Below are 12,784 nucleotides of genomic sequence, written 5' to 3'. Positions count from 1 at the left end.
TAAATCTCCTATTAATGGTTCAACATATTTAATAATAGAAGGAGATTCATAACCAACATAAATTCCCAACCTCCTTTGAGGACCCATCTTTGTGCATTGTGGTGGAGCAATTGGAACATATACTGCACATCCAAAAATTCTAAGATGGGAAATATTTGGCTCCTGACCAAAAGTCAATTGTAATGGGGAGTACTTATTATAACTTGTTGGCCTTAAGTGCACAAGTGTTGCTGCATGCAAAATAGCATATTCCCAAGTTGTAACAGAGAGATTTGTTCTCATAAGCAATTACCGAGCTATTAGTTGGAGACGTTTGATAAATGATTCAGCTAAACCATTTTGTGTATGAACATAAGCTACAGGATGTTCAACTTTTATCCCAATTGACATACAATAATTATTAAAAGCTTGGGATGTAAACTCACTAGCATTATCAAGTTGAATAGTTTTGATTGCATAATCTGGAAACTGTGCTCTTAATCGAATTATTTGAGCAAGTAGTCTCGCAAATGGTAGGTTGTGAGTCGATAATAAGCACACATGTGACCACCTACTAGATGCATCTATTAACATCATAAAATATTTGAATGGTCCACATGATGGATGAATGGGCCCACATATATCACCTTGAATACGTTCCAGAAATGTTGGAGATTCAATCCCAACTTTAGCTGGTGAAGGTCTAATAATTAATTTTCCTTGAGAACAAGTGACACAAGATAAAACCTTAAATTCAAAAATCTTTTAATGGGTGTCCAATTGAATTCTCGATGATTCTTCACATCATAATAGATCCGGGATGGCCTAATCGGTCATGCTAAATAATAAAAGTATGTGGTTCTACAAACTTCTGGTTTGTAGTAACATGTGACTCAATTGCACTAATATGTGTATAATATAAACCTGATGAAAAATCAGGTAGCCTTTCCAAAATATATTTCTTTCCATATTCAACATTTGTAATATATAGATATTCAACATTTTTCTCATTCATAGTCTCAATAGGATATCCATTAAGACGAATATCTTTAAAACTTAATAAATTTCTTTGAGACTTGGTGGAATATAAAGCATCATCAATGATAAATTTTGTACCTTTAGGTAATAATATAATAGCTCTTCCAGAGCCTTCAATAAGTTTTGAACTACTCGATATTGTATTAACATGGGCATTACTCATTGTCAAATGAGAAAAATATTTTTTATCTTTGAGTATCGTATGTGTTGTAACACTATCTGCAAGACACATGTTTTCATAGATTTTGGGTCCATCAAAATTTTGTTGAATATTCATATTCTTCATAAAAACAAACAAAATATAATATGAGAAACATTGCAATTATTTATTAAATATATAAATTATTCTTTATGCAAGCAAATAAAACATACTTAAAACAACATAAAAATGTCAAAGTAACATCAATTTTTCTAATGATTCTCAAAGAAATCTACACATCTAGGTGAGTTATATTATTAAGGTCATTAAATTTATCATCCTCGTAGGCATGATCAGTTTTATTATTATAGTGAATATCTTCATCTTTTGCCTCCATTTCATCATTTTGGGATATAAAATTTGTCTCCATATGCTTTCACTTCCATTTAATGGATGCTTGATAAAGTTTCACTAAATGCTCAGACGTATGACAGGTACGTGACCAATGCCCCTTCATACCACATCGATAGCATATATTCTCAACAATCTTTGAATGATCATTTTGACCGCTTCTTTCATGTCTTTCATTGTTATTCTTTTTCTGGTGGTTAGAAGTATCATTGTTATGACCACCATGATAACGATTACTAATACGTCTTCGACCATGTCCCCCACTATGTCCATGACCACGGCGGCGACTTCTATATTTTCTATTTTTATAATTATTGTGTACTGCTACTTTCACTTCAGGGAATGGTGCAGAACCAGTAGGACGAATTCCATGATTTTTCATCAATAGCTCATTATTTTGTTCAGCCACCAAAAGGCATGAAATCAATTCAGAATACATTTTAAAACCTTTTTCACGGTATTGCTGCTGCAGGAGCACATTAGTAGCGTGAAAGGTTGAAAACGTTTTCTCTAACAAGTCCTCATCAGTTATGTTTTCTCCACATAATTTTAGTTGAGAACTAATTTTGAAAAGTTCTGAATTGTATTCACTTACAGTCTTAAAATCTTGCAACCGTAAGTGCATCCAATCATAACGACCTTTAGGGAGTATCACAGTTTTCTGATGGTCAAATTGTTGTTTCAAATTTTTCCATAACTCAAGAGGGTCTTTCACAGTGAGATATTCCACTCTTAATCCTTCATGTAGATGATGACGGATGAAAATCATTGCTTTTGCCTTGTCTTGGTTAGATGCTTCTTTATCTACTAATATAGTATTTCCTAGACCTTTAGCATCTAGGTAAATTTCAGCATCTAACACCCATGACAAATAATTCTTGCTTGAGATGTCTAAAGCCACAAATTCAAGTTTGGTAAGATTTGACATTATAATCACTTGAATCAAAATATAAAAAATTAGTAAAATAATAAGTATTCTCAATCGTAAAATAATTCAATTATATATACCAAATTTGCTAAATAATAATATGTATGTCAAATATTGGCATAAAGAGGAATAGTCATAATAATAACTTAACACAAATTAAATTAATTGAAATTTCTTTTAATAAAAAAAACATGTATATATAATTATCATTATTAGATTTTCGTTATAAAAATAAATGTGTAAATGTTACCCAAAGCAAATATTTCATCTAGAAAATAAAATAAAAGAATTATGAAAATACGTATACCGTATATAGTTTAACGAGAGTTATATAGGCAAATTATATAAAGTCGAAATGACTTGAACTTCATTATGAACTCGTAGAAATTCGTGCTGATAACGTGTTATAGAAAAATTAATAAAACAATAAATAAAAGTGGATGAAAATACAAGAGAATTTTTCTCGTCTTCTTTTAGTTCACTCAGGTAAAGATTCTATTTATAATTTATAATTAGCATTTAATGCAATAAATAAAGCTTATTTAAGTGCGTCATTAACTCATATTAAACATTGTATAATGAATGAGAGGTTTTACCTCATAAATGGGGTTAGAAAATGTACATTCATATTTATTTATAATAATATTAGTATATTTTCTCGAAAGAAAAATAAACTGTAATTTCATTTATCATTTGTAATAGCTCATCCATCAACTTTAATTACTTTTCGTGTCGTATTTAAAATTATCAAATTTAACCAACATAAAAAAGAATTAATTCATTATTTATTATTTTAATATATTAATCGAATTGGTATCATTTAACTCAAGAGACAAACTAGACCGAAAATGTATAGAATTTTTATCCTTTCTTTTGGGCAGGCTATTAATGAACTAAGAAGCCCAAAGCCCGTTTGTCTCGTCGTCTTCCTTGGGTGAAACCCAAAGCCTACTCACAGTAGCCCCGAAAAGCAGCCGAGCCGAACAAAACCTAAAAAAAAAAAAAAACCAAAATTCGAACAAGAAAATTTCACCATTTTTTTTTTGGGAGCGAAAAAGGAAAAATAATTAAAAGTGCTTTTATCAGAGAGGGACTCGACAACTCGCTCATGGCTTGCATTTGTAGGGAAGTGTCATGTTATATGGTGAATTCATGTCGTTTTGATTGAGGGCAATAAGTTTGGGGTAACGTTCAAAGCTTCAAAACCCTAAGAGATAGAGAGAGAGAAGTGTTGAAAAGAGCGGGAACGTTTCTGGTGCTCGGTGCTTTGCCCTAGCTCCCAATTATTCGACTGTATATCCGAATTCAGGTTATTTTCGCGCTTAATTTTTGTTTTAGAAACCCTAGAATTTTGAGTAATGTTTCAAACTAGGGCTTAACTTCCGTGGTTCAATGCGTTTAGGGTTTCTATTTACGCATTTCGATTGAATGCTTATGGATTTACGTGGTACGTGGTCTTTGCACGTGTTTATTTACATTAATTTGAGGTAGAATGCTGGGGAAGCTCATTAGGTTCTATGCTACGTTGTTTAGCTTCTGATTTTGGACTTCTGGTGTTTATTTTCTAGGAATTTGAAGAGAATTGCTGGTGCCAAGCTCTTTAGATGCTATCATTTGGTTCTACATGCATTTGTATATATGAAGTATGGTTATCAATTCGCAATGATATTTTTGTTGATTGCCATGGTCCAGCATTGCTTTTGGCTTTTGGACTAATGATGAGCTATAATTCATCAAGCTTTTAACTGTTTAGAACCTAGTATCAACCTCTGTCACAAGAAGTTTAATATTGTTTTGTGCCTTTTGCAATAGATATAAGGGGTTGAGTGAACTTTAATTGAATTTTAATTTACTTAGCTTGTGTTCAGTTGCTGTGAAACTACCGTGTCAGATAGGGAAATTAAGAGGTGAAAGAGGTACAAACAATGCGCAATTAGTTGACATATTTATTGAACACCTTGTTTCCCCATATGAAAACTCATTGCTTTAAACAACAGAAAAAGTAGGAATCACCTTTATTTGCTAAAATGTTACTCAGTAGGATTAATACTGCTGCCCTTTAATCTATTTAAAGTATTTTATGAGTACATTTTTTTCTTTTCTTGGAAAAATCTTTCTAAAATTATCCTTCTTATGGCAAAACAAAATTCTTCTCTGTCTTGTACTATTTTTTTTCTTCTGTCCATTTCTTGGGGGTTTCAACCTTGGTTTTTAGTGTTGGTTCTATCCATATCTGAGCTGCTGGAAAACTACCTATATTTTAATTATCTTGAGTGATTTTGATGATATCAGTTTGTACAGTTGTGAATTCATACAAACTTGAATCTTTATCAACTGAATCAGTAGCACATCATCTTTACTGTGGTCATTAGGCTGTCTGCATCATGACTTACTGGCGGGAGAATGTTCATCGTTATTGGATGCTTCTTTTCTATTCATTTTTTGCCTTTGTTTCTACTCTAGTTGTAATTTTCCCCCTTTTTTGACATCTTTGTAGGTATTCACAGATATCATCTTTTTTGCGTCGATGGGAGGGGCTGTAGATATTTAGGTAGGAATGCATGGATGTAACTCAGGATCTGCGCTCTTAGTAAATGCTGAGGTTGATTTCATGGGAAGGGTTGTTGATGGTGGAGTCGGGATTGGTGTCAAAACCTCTCCACACAGATCAGCCATTGAGCAGGCTCAAGCAGAACTGAGGTGATACTTACATTCCACTTTTGTTTACTCATACCTTTTTCCAGAAAGTGCACTTGGTTGTCATTCCTTAGAATACACAACTTATTTTCTTTCATTTTTATCCTTATTATAACAGGCAGGAGTATGATGTTCGCGAGGAAAGGAGAAGGGAACTAGATTTTCTTGAGAAAGTATGCTTTTATATCTCCTCTTGCTGCTTCTGATTTTTTATAAATTAATATTCATCATAAAGCACCTTGCTGTCAGGGTGGAAATCCCTTGGATTTCAAATATAGCAATGCAGCTTCAGATAGTGTCCAATCTACTTCTCTCACTGATCAGCATGCACAACATTTTGTTACCAGGTATATATACATATAAATATATATTTTTTGTGTACTGTAGTTCTGAATTATATTGGAGTAACTGGCTGATATTAATACAGTGAAGCAAAAGGTAGTTTTGCACAGTCTGCTTCAGCTCATGGCGATTCAGTAGAGAGTAGTGGTAGACCAGGGGTTCCTGCAGCTTGTGAACCCAATAGTGCTGACAATCTCTTACTTTTTGATGGTGAAAATGAGTTGCCTGAAGGTGAAAGGAAGTCTATGCATTCTCGTAAGAGGAACACTGTTGTTCCATCAGAGCAATCTTCACATATGGAAGGGACTCAAAATGTTAAGGAGTCTGAAGATTCGACTATTTTTCGCCCATATGCTCGAAGGTACAGGTCCAAAATCAAACGAGATGGTGGCCGATCAAGTTCAACAGATATTGTCCATGGTCGAGGTGGTCATGGCTCTTCTTTACTTGCTCGTGGAGCATCAAAGGATGTGAAGGCTTCAACATCTGAACCAAATAACCAAAAGGAAAAAAACATATCCTCTGTTACTACCACAAAATCTGCTACTTCTAATGGTGATTTGGCTTCAAAGGTGATAACTTCTGATGATAAGTTAAATATGGAGTTGGATGGTGGGAAGCCTGTGGAAGAAACGACTGGTCATTCAAAGGGTGATCAATTTGAAAGAAAGGTTGATGTCATAGCTTCCAAAACAATGATAGATGACCTGCCTAAGGAACCTACTATAATTGAAGCTCATAAATCTCCAGTTAGTTTGGCTTTTGAGGAACCTAATCTTGTTGTAGGGAAGGAGCAGGTAGTTTCAGCAAGTCTTGAACGCTTACCTGGTACTGGTGCAACAAAACCTGAAAATGAAACTAGTTCTCATCAGCTAAATGGGGTTGCTGATGCTAAAATAGATAGGAAAAACATATCAAATGAAGAGCAAAATAGCAGTGTGCCAATAGGGACAAAGGGCTTGGATATGGAGTCATCTTCTACTAAAAACAGCTTAAGCTTAGATGTAAATAACGATAATGAAGCGTGTATTAACCCCAAAATGTTGATTCTAATGTAAATCCCTTGGAATACACATCAGAAAAAGAAGAGTCACCAGCCTTAGCTGTTGGTGAATCGGCAAAAGAAAAGAATGAGATCAAGGTTCTTGATAATGCTGCTGTCATTTGTGATGCTAATACTTCCTTGAATCAGAACCACTCACTTAATGATTCTACTGTCAAAGTGGAGGAAGTAAGATCTGAATTGCAAATTGAGGTAAGCTGTCCTTACAACAATGAGGTGATACAAAGCAGTGATGCTGTATCAGAAGCTGATAGGAAAGTTAGTACTGTGCAGGGTGATAATTCTAACTCCAACATAGACAAAACTTGTGCTAGTAGGCCCCAAGGCACAATGGATAACTTTATGTGTGAGATTCCTGAGATGACTTTCTCAGGAATAACCTGTACTGATAATGCTGATACACAAACTAGTTTGGAGAATCATGTGGAAATGGTGGACAAGGCACGTGAAGATTCCATTTTGGAAGAGGCACGGATTATAGAGGTGGTTTGTTTATCTTTTTGACTGATAAATGCCCATTAATTTCTTAAATTGTGATGTATTTTGTTTGTCTTTAAAAAGCTTAAAAGGTCTAGTATTATGGTAAACAGGCTAAGCGGAAAAGGATTGCAGAGCTGTCTGTTGGTACCTTACCTTTGGAGAACAGCCGGAAATCTCACTGGGACTTTGTTCTTGAGGAGATGGCATGGTTGGCAAATGATTTTGCTCAGGTATTATTTCATTGTTGAATGTATATTGAATTCATCTTATGCATTCTTCTTTTTAGTTTTTTCCTTCCTATCGAGAGCCATTTTTTTATTAGCTTTACTTTTATATCTGTCTATAAAGTTGGGTCCAAAGCATAATTGACAATTTGCTTATACTCATCCTTTTTTGTTCTTTATATGCTTGTAGGAGCGTCTTTGGAAGATGACTGCTGCTGCTCAAATATGCAAACGTGTTGCTTTTACTTCACGATTTAAATTTGAAGAACAAATTCGATATTGGAAACTCAAAAAAATAGCTTTAACCCTTGCTAATGCTGTCATGGACTTTTGGCATTCGGCAGAGGTCCTACTAACTAGTAAGGATGCAAATCTTGGTCCAAAAACCTGTGGCCATGACTTGATGGGGTCAAGGACCAATAAAGTTACTGAGATCACAATTAGCGAACTAGATATGGTACTGGTTATTTCTTGGACGTTTATTGGTCTTTATTCTTGATCAATTTATGCATGTCTTTCTGTGTGGTAACAGTGATGATAATTTTTATGTTTAATTTTTCTATTAAAGCCTGGTGCAAGTTGCTTCTATATTATTCAAATTGAATTAAAGTTTATTTTAATGATTATTTATGTTGCTTATCAGCTTATAAGTTCTGTTCTCCAGTACATGGTGATTTTTACTTGATCTTGGGGGAGCTGACTTATCTTAGAAATGTAGAGGCCACTGAGAACTTGGCTAGTTATGTGGATTCTTGGCTTTCTTTAATCAAACTTTGGTTGCATCTTAATTCTAATTTCATTGGTATGCTGGCTTTTTTAAGTGCATGCTGGTTTGCTGGGCTTGATTGGATTGTTTGATGATTGAGTTCATAGGCTCTGGATGATGAGTTAACATTCAATTGAAAATGCATGATGATTTATGGCCTTTGACTTCAGAACTAGATTCTAGAATATGCATTTAAATATTTGGCATTGAGTTCTAGTTCTAGAGCTGTTTGAGCCCTTTCTCCATGCTTTCAGTTCCTTTCTCTTGCGAAAACTGCTTGATACTCCTGTTATATTCATTTCTAGATCGTACCATACCCTGAAATATTTTTCTTTCTGTCTTATCTTTTTGTGAAACATGATGTGGAGCAGGATGCAAAGGAGTGCCAGCAGCACACTGGAAAGAACAATGGATTTGCTATCCGGGCATATGCTCTTAGATATTTGAAATATAATAGTTCCCCTGTTCCATCACTCCTAGCTGAAGCACCAGCAACTCCTGACAGGATATCTGACTTGGGCATTATGGACATTTCTTGGGATGAACACCTAACAGAAGTATGGCTTAAATATTTCCTTTCAGGTTTTCTTAACATTATTCTTGGCTTTTGCATAGAGCTTTTTGATCTCTCTTTAATAGCTTGTATTTGTTTAACTCTGCATGCCCAATTCTGGAGTTTATTTTCTGGTAATATTTTCTTTACATGAGATTCTTTGCTTGAATTTTTATGCACTTTATTTTCAGGAAAACCTGTTCTATGCAGTTCATTCTGGAGCTATGGAAACCTACCGAAGATCTATTGAATCTTATATGGTACTGACTGAGGTAAAATATTTCGTTTAATCAGTTTATATGCACCTTTTTCTTTTTCTTCCGCTATATTTATTAAGGTAGAATAGAATTTGAAGAGCATAGTGCTGGACTGATATAATTAATCTTAAATTATTTCAGCCATGGTTGCCGTGGACAACCATGATAGTTCCATTTCTGTGCCCAATTTACCTGAGTCTTGTTCTTAGGACTTCTCTGTTTTGAATCTTGCTTATTATTGGAGATTTTTTTTCTACCAGAAAACTGGAAGTACCGTGCAAGAGGAGGTTGAAACATCTGCTTATGATGCGAGAGCAGGTAATTATTGCTCTTTATTCTTTTAGATTCTTAGTCATTGAATATTCTTCTGTTCCTTACAACTTCTGTGAATTCAGAGTTTGGATATGATGACTCTGTGTATGATGAGGATGAAGGAGAAACAAGTACATATTATTTGCCTGGAGCCTTTGAGGGGAGACAATCATCAAAATTAAACCAGAAGAAGCGAAAGAACCCAATGAAATCATATCCTGCAAGACAATATAAAGTGGATGCTGATTTGCCATACAAAAATTGCGGCCAACCTTCCATTTTCATGGGAAAAAGGCCTTCCAGTAGTCTAAATGATGGTTCCGTTCCTGCAAAACGTGTGCGCACTGGCTCCAGGCAGAGGGTTTTAAGTCCATTTAGCAGTGCAGCAGCTGCCAGGGATTCACAGGCTCCAACACAAACTGATGCTTCTAGTGGAGATACTAATTCTTTTCAGGATGAACAGAATACATTGCATGGAGGATTACGGACCCAAAACAGCTTGGAGGTTGATTCAATTGGGGACTTTGAAAGGCAGCAACCATATGATTGTGCAGGAACACCAGCAAAACCTAAAAAGAAGAAAAAAGCCAAAAATCTTGTATGTAGGAATTCTTCTGTTTTAACTGACACTGGGGTTTCTCACCCCTGGAATGATATGGATAGTCTCATTATTTGTCTTTATGGTTTCTAAAGGTGCCTTAATTGTGTTTCTGGTAGGGTTCGGCATACAATCAGGGTTGGCAGCTGGAGTCTCCTGTTCACAGTGAACAGGTATTTTTTATTTTTAAATCTCCACTGTTCCAAGCTGTTTATCTTGTTATGAATATATATATTGTTTACTTCATAGTTTTCTTTCTATTTTAAAGATTAGTATGTATTTATTTTTCACTATTCTTTTTCTGCCTGGATGAGTATTACTTTTTTAGGTTTTGTGTGTATTACTTTAAAAGCGTAATTGTACCCACTTGATATTCATTACAAGTATTGCCTGTTTTATTTGATGGTGAAATTCAGTCGTATTCTTCTGTTTTCATGATTAAGGAAACTTTTTTTCATTTTCAAAGCTTTAAGGTCATTTCATTATTTTCAATTGTCCATCTGACCAAGTTGGATTCTGCTTCCATGATAGATATGACTTATGAGGGTGTCATAACTCATTAGTCTTTTATGGAGCAGTGAACTTTATCTGCATTTTCTGTTTCCCTTGTATTTGCCAAAATTTTGGTCTATGTGCTCTTTTTCTAATTGGTAATCTCATGTTTGATGGTGTTGTTCTTCACAGAGGGATTATTTGAAAAAGAGACCAGAGAGTCATCATTTTGATTCTAATGGAACCAGTGGTAAAGCTCTTTTCTTCTTGCATTTGATTAAATGGTTGGTTACTTGGTTGGGTATATCTATCTGGTGTTATGTTCTTCGTCCTTCAAATTTTCAGTTGTCTTTTTCTTAGGTTTATATGGACAACATAATGCCAAGAAGTTGAAGATAATGAAGCATCAGCCTGATAGTGCTTATGACATCACTCCAAATGGATCCATCCCTTCACCAGTAGGGTCCCAAATGAGTAATATGCCCAACCCAAGCAAAATCATTAGATTAATTCATGGTAGTGACAAGGGTAGAAAAGCCAAAACGCCTAAGGTATTTTTCGTTTACCTGTTTGTTACATTCTGCTTGATCATGTGCTTCATAGTTGTCTTAGTTCTGGGTGTGATTGAAACTTCTTCCAGATGTCTACTGGTCAGCCTGCTTCTGGTAGTCCATGGTCACTATTTGAAGATCAGGTTAACTTTTGGTATCTTTCTTGAAATTATTCTTCAATTGCTGTTACCGTTACAACCACGCCTTGAGATGTTTCTGGATTTATGTTCAGGCACTTGTTGTCCTTGTACATGACATGGGTCCAAATTGGCAGCTTGTAAGTGATGCCATCAACAGTACCCTTCAGTTTAAGGTCAGGGCTTGAGCAAAATGTCTATATAAACATATCCTGTTATTTAGTTCTTCCTTCTAATGATATGTCTTATCACTCTAAAAGTGCTTCATATTTCATTTGCCATTTCTATCTACACTACAGCAGCCTTACTAGTGCTTTTTTTTTGGTCCTTTGGCCCTCACCTTGCTCCTCCCTTCCACTTGTCACCTTTCTCCATTTGGTAATAATCTTGTGAACTTCTCAATGTGTTCAGTGCATATTCCGCAAGCCTAACGAATGTAAGGAACGCCACAAAATTTTAATGGATAGGAGTGGAGATGGAGCTGACAGTGCTGATGATTCAGGGTCCTCACAGCCATATCCATCGACATTGCCTGGCATTCCGAAGGTCCTCTCTCTACCAAAAGCTAGTAAATTCAGATTTTTGTTTATGTTTAATGAATGACATATTCCATGAAGCTAATTTATCTTGTATGATCGGCTGCTACTGCTGTGTTTCATGCAGGGAAGTGCCAGACAGTTGTTTCAACGTTTGCAAGGGCCGATGGAAGAGGATACTCTGAAATCTCATTTTGAGAAAATTATACTAATTAGCAAGAAGCAGAACTATTGGCGGAGTCAGGTACATATGTGAATTTTATAGTACATATAATTTTCTCTAGAAATTCTGGCATGTATGTAGTATTAAGAAGAGATCAGTCTCTTCTTGGTACCTTCAGTAATTTCAAATTTGCAGTTATGTTATTTTGAATATTGATGCAATTATTACTATGGGCATTTTAAGGACTTTTGTGCACTGTTAATTTTATTTCTGAAGGTACACAATACATGTTAAAAAACTACTAGATTTACTGTACTCAGTATTTTGAAACATTCTGACCTATGCTTCAAGGAAATGGACCAGCTGGCATGCACTATTTTAGGATTCTATTTGTATTACATGATGCCACTTGATCAATATCAGTGTCTCTTTCAATAAAGAATATGGATGAAGTTTCATATCTTGTATTGTGGATGTTGGTGCTCTGAGACTGAAATGAAACTACTGAACTGCGGTGAACTATTCTTAAAATGAAAACAAATGATAAGGTCAAACAGCAGACATGTAGTCCCATTTCCTCTAGCTGCAATTTCTTGAAAGGGTTTCATTAATTCTTCTTGGGTAAGCTGGGAGATCCAACAAAAGAAGTGTCCTGTTTATTGAAGTTGACCTTTCCCTACTTCCGATTATAGATAATCTTGCTCTAAATCCATAGTATTCTTTGCTCCTTTTTTCCCTATACTTCATCTGAAGTATTCATATAGCACTTGTAGAAATATGTAATATAAAACTTAATATACATAGTTAAAGGTGCATCTTAATTGGACATTGTCTGTGCTCTAAAACTATAAATCATTGAACTAAAGATTTCACTGTAAGAGAATCACCATTGGTAAGGTTAGTCAGTGTGTGTAAAGTCCGGATTGAACAAACCTACAGTCTTAATGCTTGAAGCTGCTAATTCTAATTTGTTTACTTCACCTTAATTCTTCAAACTTTCCTGACTTGGTCTTTCTTTCTTGTCTATTGTAAAACATGATACCAGATTTGAAGCAGATATTCAGTCATAATTCATGTTATTGCTCTTTCACTAGTCTGCCCAAATAATTAAATGGAGG

The 12,784-nt window shown here is 35.0% G+C and overlaps 1 pseudogene; it reads left to right on the top strand.

The window, feature by feature from the left end:
* The first annotated feature begins 3,436 nt into the window (after window positions 1-3,436).
* Window positions 3,437-11,766, top strand: LOC121204697 (chromatin modification-related protein EAF1 A-like; annotated as a pseudogene).
* The last annotated feature ends 1,018 nt before the right edge of the window (window positions 11,767-12,784 follow it).

Source organism: Gossypium hirsutum, chromosome A08 (genome assembly GCF_007990345.1).
Source record: "Gossypium hirsutum isolate 1008001.06 chromosome A08, Gossypium_hirsutum_v2.1, whole genome shotgun sequence".
Lineage (NCBI taxonomy): Eukaryota > Viridiplantae > Streptophyta > Magnoliopsida > Malvales > Malvaceae > Gossypium > Gossypium hirsutum.
Note: the sequence above shows the minus strand (reverse complement) of the source record. Positions and strands in the feature narration are given on the sequence as shown.